A 14,125-nucleotide genomic window follows, 5' to 3' on the forward strand; every position below is an offset into this window, starting at 1 on the left:
TCTCCCGCTCTCCTGAAATATCGTTTCTTATTAATTTTAATAGTAGCTAATGTATTAAAGCGCGGCATAGGTCTCGGTGCTATTTCCCCATGACCGCTCCTACATCCATTTCCGAAACGCGTCCCCCCTTTCCGCAAGCTCTATTTTTAGACTCCAGCTCCGCACCGGGGCAATAAATATAATTATTCTTAACTCCTGCGTGAAAAATCCCATTTAATTGAGTTTCTCTACATTCAGGTTTATGGCGCTGTTTGTGCCATAAAAGATGATTAGTCATTTTAAATTCCATATTGCGATTGTAATTTGCTTTTATAGCCAGACGGCTCCGAAACATCCAACCTTCCTTTATGGATCGGAGGAGTCGCTGCCTCTTCTTCCCCTACCGAAATTTCCAGGTGTGTACAGAGGAGGAACCACCCATAGATCTCTTCCAAGAAGGACCGTTCCTTTAATTGGGACTTACATTTGCCTAATTGTATTGCGTGCCGCGGAGGAGGCAAACACAACGTGACACCAGATTATCACTCAAAGTCATTTGGTGGGTGGTGAGGCTTGAAGTCGGAAATCTCACATGGATTGCTTTTTTACTGAGGTGAAGATACACTATAATACCAAAAGTATTGGGACGCCTGCCTTTACACGCACATGAACTTTAACCACTTGCCGACCGCCGCATGTATATGTACGTCCACAGAATGGCACGTACAGGCATATGGGCGTACATGTACATCCTTGCCTTTCCGTGGGTCGGGGGTCCGATCGGGACCCCCCCCCCCCTCTACATGCGGCGGCCGGATTCCCGCGGGGTGCGATCCGGGCGACGGTTTATACCCGCTCCCTCGCGATCCCTCCCTGGAGCTGAAGAACGGGTAGAGCCGTATGTAAACACGGCTTCCCCATGCTTCACTGTGGCGGCTGCATCGATCGAGTGATCCTTTTTATAGGGAGACTCGATCGATGACGTCAGACCTACAGCCACACCCCCCTACAGTTGTAAACACACACTAGGTGAACCCTAACTCCTACAGCGCCCCCTGTGGTTAACTCCCAAACTGCAACTGTCATTTTCACAATAAACAATGCAATTTAGATGGTCCCAAAAATGTGTCAGAATTGTCCGAAGTGTCCGCCATAATGTCGCAGTCACGAAAAAAATCACTGATCGCCGCCATTAGTAGTAAAAAAAAATAATAATAATAAAACTATCCCCTATTTTGTAAACGCTATAAATTTTGCGCAAACCAATCGATAAACGCTTATTGCGATTTTTTTACCAAAAATAGGTAGAAGAATACGTATCGGCCTAAACTGAGGAAAAAAAAAATGTTATATATATTTTTGGGGGATATTTATTATAGCAAAAAGTAAAAAATATTGAATTTTTTTCAAAATTGGCGCTCTATTTTTGTTTATAGCTCAAAAAATTAAAACCGCAGAGGTGATCAAATACCACCAAAAGAAAGCTCTATTTGTGGGGGGAAAAGGACGCCAATTTTGTTTGGGAGCCACGTCGCACGACCGCGCAATTGTCTGTTAAAGCAATGCAGTGCCGAATTGTAAAAACGCCTTTGGGCATTTAGCAGCATATTGGTCCGGGGCTTAAGTGGTTAATGGCATCCCAGTCTTAGTCCGTAGGGTTCAATATTGAGTTGGCCCCGCCCCTTTGCAGCTAAAACAGCTTCAACTCTTCTGGGAAAGTTATCCACAAGCAGGGCCGATCCTAGGGTCACAGGCGCCTGGGTGCAGAAATATTTCTGGCGGCCCCACATGGGCGTGGTCATTTTAAAAACTCCTCCCCTTTACAAATATTTCTATGGCAATGACCCAACCACAGAGATGCTCCCCCACAAAGTCTTCATTACCCTGGGATCCTTACATGGTCTCTTAACAATAAACAAAATACAGGAAGAGAAGCAGAGTACTGGACCTGGAGGGGGGGGGACCTCTCTGATGGACACAGAGAGGGCTTTTGTTAGAGAGTTTGTTAGAAAGAGCTCCCAGACATACTACAGACATGATACAGGAGATGGTCAGAGACCGCAGACATGATACAGGAGACGGTCAGAGACTGCAGACATGATACAGGAGATGGTCAGAGACTGCAGACATGGTATAGGAGATGGTCAGAGACTGCAGACATGGTACAGGAGACGGTCCGAGACTGCAGATATGGTACAGGAGACGGTCAGAGACTGCAGACATTGTACAGGAGACGGTCAGAGACTGCAGACATGATACAGGAGATGGTCAGAGACTGCAGACATGGTACAGGAGACGGTCCGAGACTGCAGATATGGTACAGGAGACGGTCAGAGACTGCAGACATGGTACAGGAGACGGTCAGAGACTGCAGACGTAGTACAGGAGACGGTCAGAGACTGCAGACATAGTACAAGAGATGGTCAGAGACTGCATACACAGTACAGGAGATGATCAGAGACTGCAGACATAGTACAGGAGATGGTCAGAGACTGCAGACATAGTACAGGAGATGATCAGAGACTGCAGACATAGTACAGAAGATGGTCAGAGACTGCAGACATAGTACAGGAGATAGTCAGAGACTGCAGACATAGTACAGGAGATTGGCAGGGGCTGTGTATCCTATGCAATCTATCAAGCCATAAAACATCTAGAGCAGGGGCAGCCCAGAGCATGTGTAAAGGGATGCTGGGGATTCCATCCCCCCAGCACACAGCACACTGAACACTGTGACTTACCTTGGTTCTCTCTCTGTGCAGCCCAAGATAGAGATGGGAGGGGGAGGTATTCCAACTGGAGTTGGTGGAGACAGTGCCGGATCCAAGACTCCCAACGTGGGGAATTCATTCCTGCACATCAGCACTCAGCAGCCACTGAAAACTAGAACCCCCGTGTCAGGAAGAGTAGCGGTCCCTCCCCCGAGCACTGCCAGGCTGGACGGGCTGCCCTATGCTCACACACCAGTGTGTGAGACACACCTAGGCTCAGAACACTAGTTCTGGACGGAGACACACCTAGGCTCAGAACACTAGTTCTGGACGGACACAAACAAGGAGAGAAGAAGGGAGGGGAGAACTCTGGCACTTCGGCGCCCCCACCTCTGCAGGTGCCTGGGTGCAAAGCACCCTGCCTAGGATCAGCCCTGTCCATAAGGTTTAAGAGTGTGTCTATGGGAATGTTTGACCATTCTTCCAGAAGAGCATTTGTGAGGTCAGGCACTGATGTTGGACAAGAAGACCTGGCTCGCAGTCTCCGCTCCAATTCATCCCAAAGGTGTTCTATCGGGTTGAGGTCAGGACTCTGTGCAGGCCAGTCAGGTTCCTCCACCCCAAACTCGCTCATCCATGTCTTTATGGACCTTGCTTTGTGCACTGGTGAGCTGTCATGTTGGAACAGGAAGGGGCCGTCCCCAAACTGTTCCCACAAAGATGGGAGCATACAACGGTCCAAAATGTCTTGGTATGCTGAAGTCTTAAGAGTTCCGTTCACTGGAACTAAGAGGCCAACCCAACCCCTGAAAAACAACCCAACACCATAATCCCCCCTCCACCAAATGATTTGGACCAGTGCACAAAGCAAGGTCCATAAAGACATGGATGAGCGAGTTTGGGGTGGAGGAAGTTGACTGACCTGCACAGAGTCCTGACCTCAACCGATAGAACACCTTTGTGATGAGAGCCCAGGCCTTCTCATCCAACATCAGTGCCTTATCTCACAAATGCGCTTCTGGTCAAACATTCCCATAGGCACCCTCCTAAACCTTGTGGACGGCCTTCCCAGTAGAGTTGAAGGAAATGAAACCTCTGCATGGTCAGAGACCATGCAAACCCTCAGCCCAGGATTTAACCCCCGACGTGGCAGTTTATCATTAACACCGGAAGCGTTCTTTGCTGGAAACAATAATGAGCTTCTGGTAAAGCTGCCGGGGTGCCCTATGGATTCATGCAAATCATTAAATTTAATTAAAAGTTTTGACTCCAATTCACACCTCCCCACCGATGTTTATACAGATCAACAATAAAGCCGCATCCGAAACCAGAACACACAAAGAGGAAACAAAGCCACATGAGGCGAAACGCAGCAAATGTATGAAAACAACCGCAATGTTCAATACAATTCAACTTTTCTCCTAAAAATAAAGCGCCAGATTCACAAAAGAGATACGACGGCGTATCTCCTGATACTCCGTCGTATCTCTGTTTCTATCTATGCGCCTGATTCATAGAATCAGTTACGCATAGATATCCCTAAGATCCGACAGGTGTAATTGTTTTACACTGTCGGATCTTAGGATGCAGTACCGCGGCCGCCGCTGGGGGGAGTTTTCGTCGTAAACCAGCGTCGGGAATGCAAATTAGGAGTTACGGCGATCCACGACGGATTTTCGCGTTCGCTACGTCGCCGCTAGTCTAGTTTCCCGTTGCAAAGTTAGTCGTCGTTTTCGGTGCCCTAACTTTACACAGCAATCGTATTGCTGTCTAAAGTATGGCCGTCGTTCCCGCGGCGAAATTTAAAAATGAACGTCGTTTGCGTAAGCCGTCCGGGAATACGGAATTACTCTACGCCCGTTCGAAAAAATAACGTCACTGCGCGCAAAGCACGACGGGAATTGCGAAACGGAGCATGCGCAGTAGGTCCGGCGCGGGAGCGCGCCTAATATAAATGGCACACGCCCATTTGAATTGGCCCGCCTTGCGCCGGACGTATTTACGATACACCGCCGCAAGTTTCCAGGTAAGTGCTTTGTGGATCGGGCACTAAAACTGGAAACTTGCGGCGGTGTAACGTAAACGGGTTACGTTACACGGCCGCAAATGTATGTGAATCTGGCCCAAAGTTTCCATTTTGCTCGGTAATGATGTTTAGAACAAAATTAAAAATTTCCTGGAACAAAATGTTCTTTATTCATATTATTGTCACTATTAAATATAAATGGATACGTTTATCATTATTTCTTATGTGAAAAGATTATTTAACCACCTCAATACCGCGCCTATTCTGGCGCTTCTCTCCTTCATGTAAAAATCATCATTTTTTTGCTAGGAAATTAATCGGAACCCCCAAACATTATATATATATATATATATATATATATATATATATATATATATATTAGTAGACACCCTAGGGAATAAAATGGCGGTCATTGCAACTTTTTATCTCGCACGGTATTTGCGCAATCATTTTTCAAATGCCTTTTTTGGGGGGAATTAAAAAATAAAAAACAGTAAAGTCAGTCCAATTTTTTTGTATAATGTGAAAGGTGAGGTTACGCCGAGTAAATAGATACCCAACGTGTCACACTTTAAAATTGCGCACACTCATGGAATGGCGCCAAACTTCGGTACTTACAAATCTCCATAGGCGACGCTTTAAATTTGTTAACAGGTTATTATTTTCGAGTTACAGAGGAGGTCTAGTGCTACAGAGAACTGTTGCACACGCACGCGGCGATACCTCACATGTGGGGTTTTAACGGCATTTACATATGTGGGCGGGATTTACAGGCGTGTTCGCTTCTGAGTGCGAGCTACCGGGGACAGGGGCGTTTTAAATGTATTTATTTTATTTTTTACACTTTTTTTACATTTTTTTTATCACTTTTATTCCTATTACAAGGAATGTAAACATCTCTTGTAATAGGAATCATTGTGACAGGTCCTCTTTAAGGAGAGATGTGGGGTCAATAAGACCCTCACATCTCTCCTCCAGGCTTGAAAGCATGAGATCGTGAAAAAAATTCACCGATCACATGCCGACAGCTGCGATTGCGGCTTTGTTTACTTCCGGGTACCCGGGCGTGACGTCACAATGTCGCGCCCGGGCCTCCGACGGTCATAGAGATGACTGGTGACCATTTGGTCACCGGAAATCTCTATCGTCGTGAGCTGCCGCTGGCCCAATCATTCTCCGGGCCCCTGATGGCATGGGAGAGCTCGGAGAAGCACCGGATGGCGGCGGGTGGGAGGGGGGTAACGTCCCCTCCCGCCGCCTAGAAGAATGATCAAGTGGCGGAACTGCCGCTATGATCGTTCTTATCGTGCACAGAATCGCCGGCAGAAAACATTGATCTCTGAATAAAGCCTGTAGCTGCCCCCATCATTCAGATATCACCGCACAAAGTCGAGGACGTCATATGACGCCCTCGGTGGAGAAGTGGTTAACATGTTATGTATTATATCATTTAACCACTTGCTTCCCGCCGGACGACTATATGTGTACGTCCTGTATTTGAAGAGGAATATCGTTGTTATGCTAGAAGCTAGCTACCATAACCCCGGCATCCTCTTCAAGAGCTGGCGGTTCTCTTTCATATAAAAGTGGTCTCTGTGGCAGATTCGCCGCAAGATCACTACTTTTATCAGTAGCAGGAGAGGCCCCCCCCCTCATGCCACGCTCTGGTGCCCTCCGCCGCTTCCCGTGGCCGTCAGGAGCGGCGAACGCGATCCGGTCCTGTCCCTAGCCTGATATGGAGACGAGGGAGGGGAGGATGGCCCCCACCCGTCTCCAAGTCACTGCAGGGCGGAATAGAGATTTGCCTGGCAGTGTTCTCCTGCTGTCCTCTCCTTGCTCTATCAATATAGAGTGTATATTGATTGGTTTGCGCAAAAAGTTATAGCATCTACAAAATAGGGGATAGTTTTATGGCATTTTTATTATTATTATTTTTTTTGTACTAGTAATGGCGGCGATCTGCGATTTTTATCGTGACTGCGACCTTATGGCGGACACATCGGACTCTTTTGACACATTTTTGGGACCATTGACATCTATACAGTGATCAGTGCTATAAAAATGCACTGATTATTGTAAAAATGGCACTGGCAGGGAAGGATTTAACACTAGGGGGCGATCAAGGGGTCAACTGTGTTCCCTCTGCATGTTCTAAATGAAGGGGGGAGGGGACCTACTAGGGGAAATGACAGATCGCTGTTCATACATTGTATGAACAGACGATCAGTCTTTTCTCCCCTAAGAGAACCGGGAGCTGTGTGTTTACACACACACACAGCTCCTGGTTCTCGCTGTGTCACGAGCAATCGCAGATGCTGGAAGATTTTACCCTCTTTGTGGCCAGGCCATTTTTTTGCTTTTCGGCACTGTGCTAATTTAACCACTTGCCAACCAGCTGCCGCAGTTTTACTGCGGCAACATGGCTCGGCTGGGCGAAACAACGTTATGTTACGTCGCTTCGCCCTGTGGCCACTAGGGGTGCGCGCGCGCTGCCGGAGGCACGCGCATCCGCCCGCTACTCACCCCCGGAAACGATGCAAGTGTCCGGCATGCGCGATGCCCGCCGGGCAACGCGCCCGCTGCTCGCCCCCGAAACCGATGCAAGTGCCTGGCATGCGTGATGACCTCCGGGCACTCGCACGCACCCGCTGCTCACCCCCGGGCACCCGCGATCATCTCACCTGCCTGCCACTCGCATCGGCTCTGGGGGAAAGCGGCAGGTGTGTGCACGTTCGTGCCTCTAGTGGCCACAGGGCGAAGCAACGTAACATAACGTTGTTTCGCCCAGCCGAGCCATGTTGTGCCGGCTGGTCGGAAAGTGGTTAAAGTAGCGCAGTGCCGGATAGCAAAAAAATGAGCCGTCATGTTATAACAGGAAGGGGCCGTCCCCAAACTGTTACCACAAAGATGGGAGCATAAAATGGTCCAAAATGTTTTAGTATGCTGACCCCTTAAGAGTTCCGTTCACTGGAACTAAGGGGCCAAGCCCAACCCCTGAAAAACAACCCCCCACACCATAATCCCCCCTCCACCAAATGATTTGGATCAGTGCACAAAGCAAGGTCCATAAAGACATGGATGAGTGAGTTTGGGGTGGAGGAAGTTGACTGACCTGCACAAAGTCCTGACTTCAACCCAAGAGAACACCTGTTGTTGTGCCGGCTGGTCGGCAAGTGGTTAAAGTAGCGCAGTGCCGGATAGCAAAAAAATGGCCTGGCCACAAAGGGGGTAAAATCTTCCGGAGCTGACGTGGATATACATAATTTATCCAAACAGGAACAATGAAACCAAGTATAAAATATCCAGGCCTGGAATTCTTCATTAAAATGGCTGGCACTGAGATATTTTCGGAGGGACATGGAGGGGAAGGAGCGAGGAACAGACACTTGAGCACCGCGTTGTCGGATCGGGGGCACAGCTGGAAATTAGAATTACAGGTGACACCGGAGTTGGGCTTTAGGCTAAATTTATCCTATTTGATCTCCTTGTTACCTTGAAATGTTAGTCTGACCCGAGACACAGCTCAGGGGTCCAAGCTCCAGGAGAACCCGCATTCTCCACCATTTACTGCTAACATCAGATGGGCCACGTGCTGAGCATTACAAGAAGTACAAAGTGACAGCTGAAAGGCCCAGCATGGAGGCCACACTACGAGAGCAGAAGGTCTTCTATCTCAATGAAGCTCATTATTTCCCTTTCTCTGGCACACAGGTGATCGAAAAACAAATCCCACCACAGTGATAATCCAATTCAACGTATTCCCGATAACCAACAACAGTTGTGTCATGAACCCCACCCGAAAACATTTGTCTAGTTTTGTGTATGAGGAGGGTTTAATGAAATAATTGCCTCAAACCTCTTCCTCATAAGACACCTGCACTCTGAGGAAACTCTGGAAGGGTATATACAGTATACAGTTGTGCTCAAAAACCTGGAGAATTGAGAAATACAGTGGAACCTTGGATTACGAGTATAATTCGTTCCAGGAGAATGCTCGTAATCCAAAGCACTCGCATATCAAAGCGAGTTTCCCCATAGAAGTCAATGGAAGCAAAAATATTTTTTTTCCTGCATTAACTTCTACGGCATGCAATACCGCATGTGGCCAGAGGTGGGGGGGGTAGCAGGAGAGCCTTTGGAAATATTTGGAAAGGCTCGAGGACAGCTCGGCTGAACTTGGAAAGGCTCGGGAACTGAGTATTTCCGAACGGCTCAGATTGTCTGCGATCGGCTACGATCAGCTCCGCTCAGCTCCGGCGCCCCCGCACCTCTGGCCAAATGCTGTGGCTTGAATCCTGCTCGTTTTGCAAGACAACGCTCGCAAACTGAGTCAGGATTTAAAAAACAAAAAAAATAATAGCTTGTATTGGGAAACGCCAATACATACACATACTGACACACATACACACACACTGGCATACATACACATACTGACATACATACACACACACTGGCATACATACACATACTGACACACATACACACACACTGGCATACATACACATACTGACACACATACACACACACTGGCATACATACACATACTGACACACATACACACACACTGGCATACATACACATACTGACACACATACACACACACACACTGGCATACATACACATACTGACACACATACACACACACTGGCATACATACACATACTGACACACATACACACACACACTGGCATACATACACATACTGACACACATACACACACACTGACATACATACACATACTGACACACATACACACACACACACTGGCATACATACACATACTGACACACATACACACACACTGGCATACATACACATACTGACACACACATACACACACACTGACATACATACACATACTGACACACATACACACACACTGGCATACATACACATACTGACACACACATACACACACACTGACATACATACACATACTGACACACATACACACACACACTGGCATACATACACATACTGACACACATACACACACACTGGCATACATACACATACTGACACACATACACACACACACTGGCATACATACACATACTGACACACATACACACACACTGACATACATACACATACTGACACACATACACACACACACACTGGCATACATACACATACTGACATACACCCACACTCTAAAGGGGATATTAGGTTTAGGGACCCCTCTGATGGGGATATTTGATGTAAAAAGGGTACTCTTATGGAAATATTAGATGTAAAGGGACACTCTGATGGGGACAATAGATCTTTTGGGGAACTCTGATAGCAACATTTAATGTGAGTGGGCATGTTGATGGGGGCATTTGATGTAAGGAGGCACTTTGATGGGGGTTTTAGATGTAGGGGACACTTTAATGGGGACATTTGATGTAAGGAGGCACTTTGATGGGGATTTTAGATTTAGGGTACACTCTGATGGGGACATTTAATGTAAAGGGGGGCACTTTGATGGGGGTTTTAGATCTAGGGGACACTTTGATGGGGATATTGAATGCAGGGGACACTCTGATGGGGACATTTGATGTAAGGAGGCACTCTGATGGATACATTTCATGTAAGGAGGATTTTGATGGGGATTTTAGATGTGGAAAACACCGATGGGGACAGTTGATGTAATCAGGCACTGTGATGGGGACAGTTGATGTGAAGGGGCACTTTCATGTGGACATTTGGTATAAGGGGAGACTCTAAAGGGGATATTAGGTTTAGGGACCCCTCTGATGGGGATATTTGATGTAAAAAGGGTACTCTTATGGGAATATTAGATGTAAAGGGACACTCTGATGGGGACAATAGATCTTTTGGGGAACTCTGATAGCAACATTTAATGTGAGTGGGCATGTTGATGGGGGCATTTGATGTAAGGAGGCACTTTGATGGGGGTTTTAGATCTATGGGACACTTTGATGGGGATATTGAATGTAGGGAACACTCTGATTTGATGGGGGTTTTAGATGTAGGGGACACTTTAATGGGGACATGTGATGTAAGGAGGCACTTTGATAGGGATTTTAGATGTAGGGTACACTCTGATGGGAACATTTGATGTAAGGGGACACGTTGATGGGCATATTAGATGTAGGGGGCACTCTGATGGGAACAGGTGCCCTATCCAGGACAGATCGGGGAGTAGGGGCTCTATCCAAGAAGAAGCTGGGGCCAACATCTGCCCAATCACACGCCCCCCTTACATTTCACATGGATGGGTGATTGGTGGCTCCTCCTCCCTCTGACTCTTTCAGTAAAAATGAATACTCCAACACGTGCAAGCAGCTATTATCAGCACAGTTTATGATGCTGCCGTTGCTTTCAGTGCCTCTGCCTATTCATTTATGACATCTGATGGAACCCAATTTTATGAATGAGTGAAGTTTTAGATTGATTGCAGTCATTGTTTTTAATTATTTGAAAGGAAAGAATACCTGAGATCTTGTCAGGCTCAGGCAATTAACACAGTCGCTGTGCATCAGGCAATGTAAAGTACCTTCTCCAACCGGCATGATGTGGCCTGCAGGAGCCCCCCTGCAAACCTCCAACATTCCACACAATGGGCGTTCCTCCAGCACTGTCCAGTGTGGGGTGGAGGGGTATGCCTAGACCTAGCAGCACAGTGTGAGGGATGGGGACAAACACTTCCTCTGGGTGATCTACGCACATTGCAGGGATTTTAATAAATGTTGTAGCAGATTCTGAACAATTTCTTCTGTGAAAAAATATAGCTGTGTGCATACTCATTCTTGGAAGGTCTGGTGCATTATAATCACCTGGTGCACCCTCAGTGTTCTGATGAGGAAAGCTACAGGGTCTGCATTCTATTAGAAGTATTTAACCTTTAGGGAGTATCTGACCAAAACTGAAATTCCTATTGCAGAGGATGCCTAAAATGTGACTTAGGGCAGGCTTCTGGGAAAATCTGGGAGCCAACCATTGTCTGCCTCCTAGGTGTGAATTCCCATTGTTAATTTAGTTAATTGAGTCACCTATTGTTTCTGTCTGTTGGCTAATTTGGCTAACTCTTGGAGGTCCTTATGATGGTCCTTATGATGGGATTAGCCTTGTGTCAACTTTAGCTGGTTGCTAAACCAGTGGTTCTATTTTATCTAAGAGAAATTCCCAAACACTAGGCTAGATTCAGGTAGGGGCGCGCATTGTTACGGCGGCGCAGCGTATCATATTTACGCTACGCCGCCGTAAGTTAGAGAGGCAAGTGCTGTATTCACAAAGCACTTGCCTTCTAAGTTACGGCGGCATAGCGTAAATGGGGCCAGCGTAAGCGCGCGTAATTCAAATGTGGATGAGGGGGCGTGTTTTATGTTAATTCTTGGTGACCTGACGTGATTGACGTTTTTCCCGAACGGCGCATGCGCCGTCCGTGGAATTTCCCAGTGTGCATTGCTCCAAAGTATGCTGCAAGGACGTCATTGGTTTCGACGTGAACGTAAATTACATCTAGCCCTATTCGCGAACGACTTACGCAAACGACGTAAAAAATTCAAATTTCGACACAAGAACGACGGGCATACTTAACATTGCGTGCGCCTCCTAATAGCAGGAGTAACCTTACGCCGGAAAAGACTAATGTAAACGACATAAAAAAATAGCGCCGGGCATACGTAAATTTGTGAATCAGCGTATCTAGGTCATTTGCATATTCTACGCCGAAAACTACGGAAGCGCCACCTAGCGGCCAGCGTAAATATGCACCCTAAGATACGACGGTGTAAGAGACTTACGCCAGTCGGATCTTAGGCTAATGTCGGCGTATCTTGCTTTCTGAATACAGAAAAAAGATACGCCGGCGCAGCTTTGAATTTACACGGCGTATCTATAGATACACCGGCGTAATTCATTGCTGAATCTAGCCCAGGGTTGGGAAGCACTGGCCTAAATCATTGTGTGATGTTTTGGATAATATTCGGTTTTATTGTTCATTTGGTGATTGACATACCTTTGATTTCTATAAAAACCTGTATTTCTTTTCAATAAAGTTATTCTTTGGTACTTATCCCAACATCTGGTCTTTGAACGATGCTTGGGGGTACAAGGGCTGGTATTAGCTCTCAGTCTGCTGGAAGGGTTTGGAGTTTAGGAGGCACTGTTTGTCAGAAACACCTAAGCGAGGTGCCAAGCTTTCCATCACACTGCAAATGGCTATTCGACATGTGCAATTAGTTTTGTTCCAAAAATCTTAATTTTTTTTACGAATTTAGACAAATTTGTTAATTCGGAAATATCCAAATTAAGGAAAACCTGTTTAACACATTTTTCCGAATGTTTGTAAAATCTAATAATCGTAAATTTGTTAATTCGAAAATTCATGAATTCAAAACTTTGAAAATTAAATAATTCAGAAATTAAAAAATTCGGAAATTAGAAATTTCGCTAATTTGGAATTTCAAAAATTCAAAATTTCAGAAATTTGAAAATGTGAAAATTCCAAAATTAGAAAATTAGAAAATTTGAAAACCCCTGAAAATTTGAAAATCTGAAATAATAACTAACTAACAATAACTTGGCTATTACTAACTATTAAATTATAGGTAGTGGAATTTCCTTTCAAATTTGGCTGTTAGTGAACGTAACGAATGCGAATTTATCCAAAGTTACAAATTATCCGAAATAACGAATGCCGTATCTTAAACTAATGGAACGTAACAAATTAATAATAATAAACAATAATAATAAAAACTTTTTATTAATATTATTATTTATCATCAATTTGTTCCATTCTATTAGTTTAGATGCAGCATTATTTATTTCGGATAATTCATAACTTCAGATATATTTGTATTCATTACGTTCACTAACAGCCAAATTTGAAAGGAAATTCCAATACCTATAATTTAATAGTTACCGTATTTATCGGGGTAAAGCGCGCACCGGCGTATAGTGTGCACCCCAAACCTAGAAGGGAATTCTAAGAAAAAAAAAAAGAAATACTTACAGTCTAAATGCCCCTCCATTGCACGTCCATTGGCGGCCTTGTCCGGTCCGGCGTCCGTCTGCGGCCTTGGTGGTGTCCTCTCCACTTCTCCCGCGCTGTCTCTGAGCGCCGCCGCCGACATATACCGAGCGCAGTACACTCGGGTACACTCAGCTAGGCTCGGCCACGCTCGGCTCCTCTCGCATAAAGGCTAGTAGGCGGGACAGGGCGTGACCGCGAGCAGAACCGGGCCTAGATGAGTGTACCCGAGTGTACTGCGCTCCGTATATGTCAGCGGCGGCGCACAGGAACAGCAGTATCGGCGTATATCACGCACCCACAATTTTCCCCTGATTTTAAGGGGAAAAAGGTGCGCGTTATACGCCGATAAAGTGCCCCCTCATCTCAGGCCAAATACGGTACTGCACACCCCATTAGCTTGAATTCTGCTAGTTTTGCGATACAAC

At 46.0% G+C, this 14,125-nt stretch overlaps 1 protein-coding gene across 3 annotated transcripts in view; it reads right to left on the bottom strand.

The window, feature by feature from the left end:
- CRTAC1 (cartilage acidic protein 1) overlaps window positions 1–14,125 on the bottom strand; it is a 738,783-nt gene that overhangs the window by 153,676 nt on the left and 570,982 nt on the right. The gene's annotated exons all lie outside the window — the stretch shown is intronic.

The sequence above is a fragment of the Rana temporaria genome, chromosome 8, assembly GCF_905171775.1.
Source record: "Rana temporaria chromosome 8, aRanTem1.1, whole genome shotgun sequence".
In the NCBI taxonomy this organism is placed as follows: domain Eukaryota; kingdom Metazoa; phylum Chordata; class Amphibia; order Anura; family Ranidae; genus Rana; species Rana temporaria.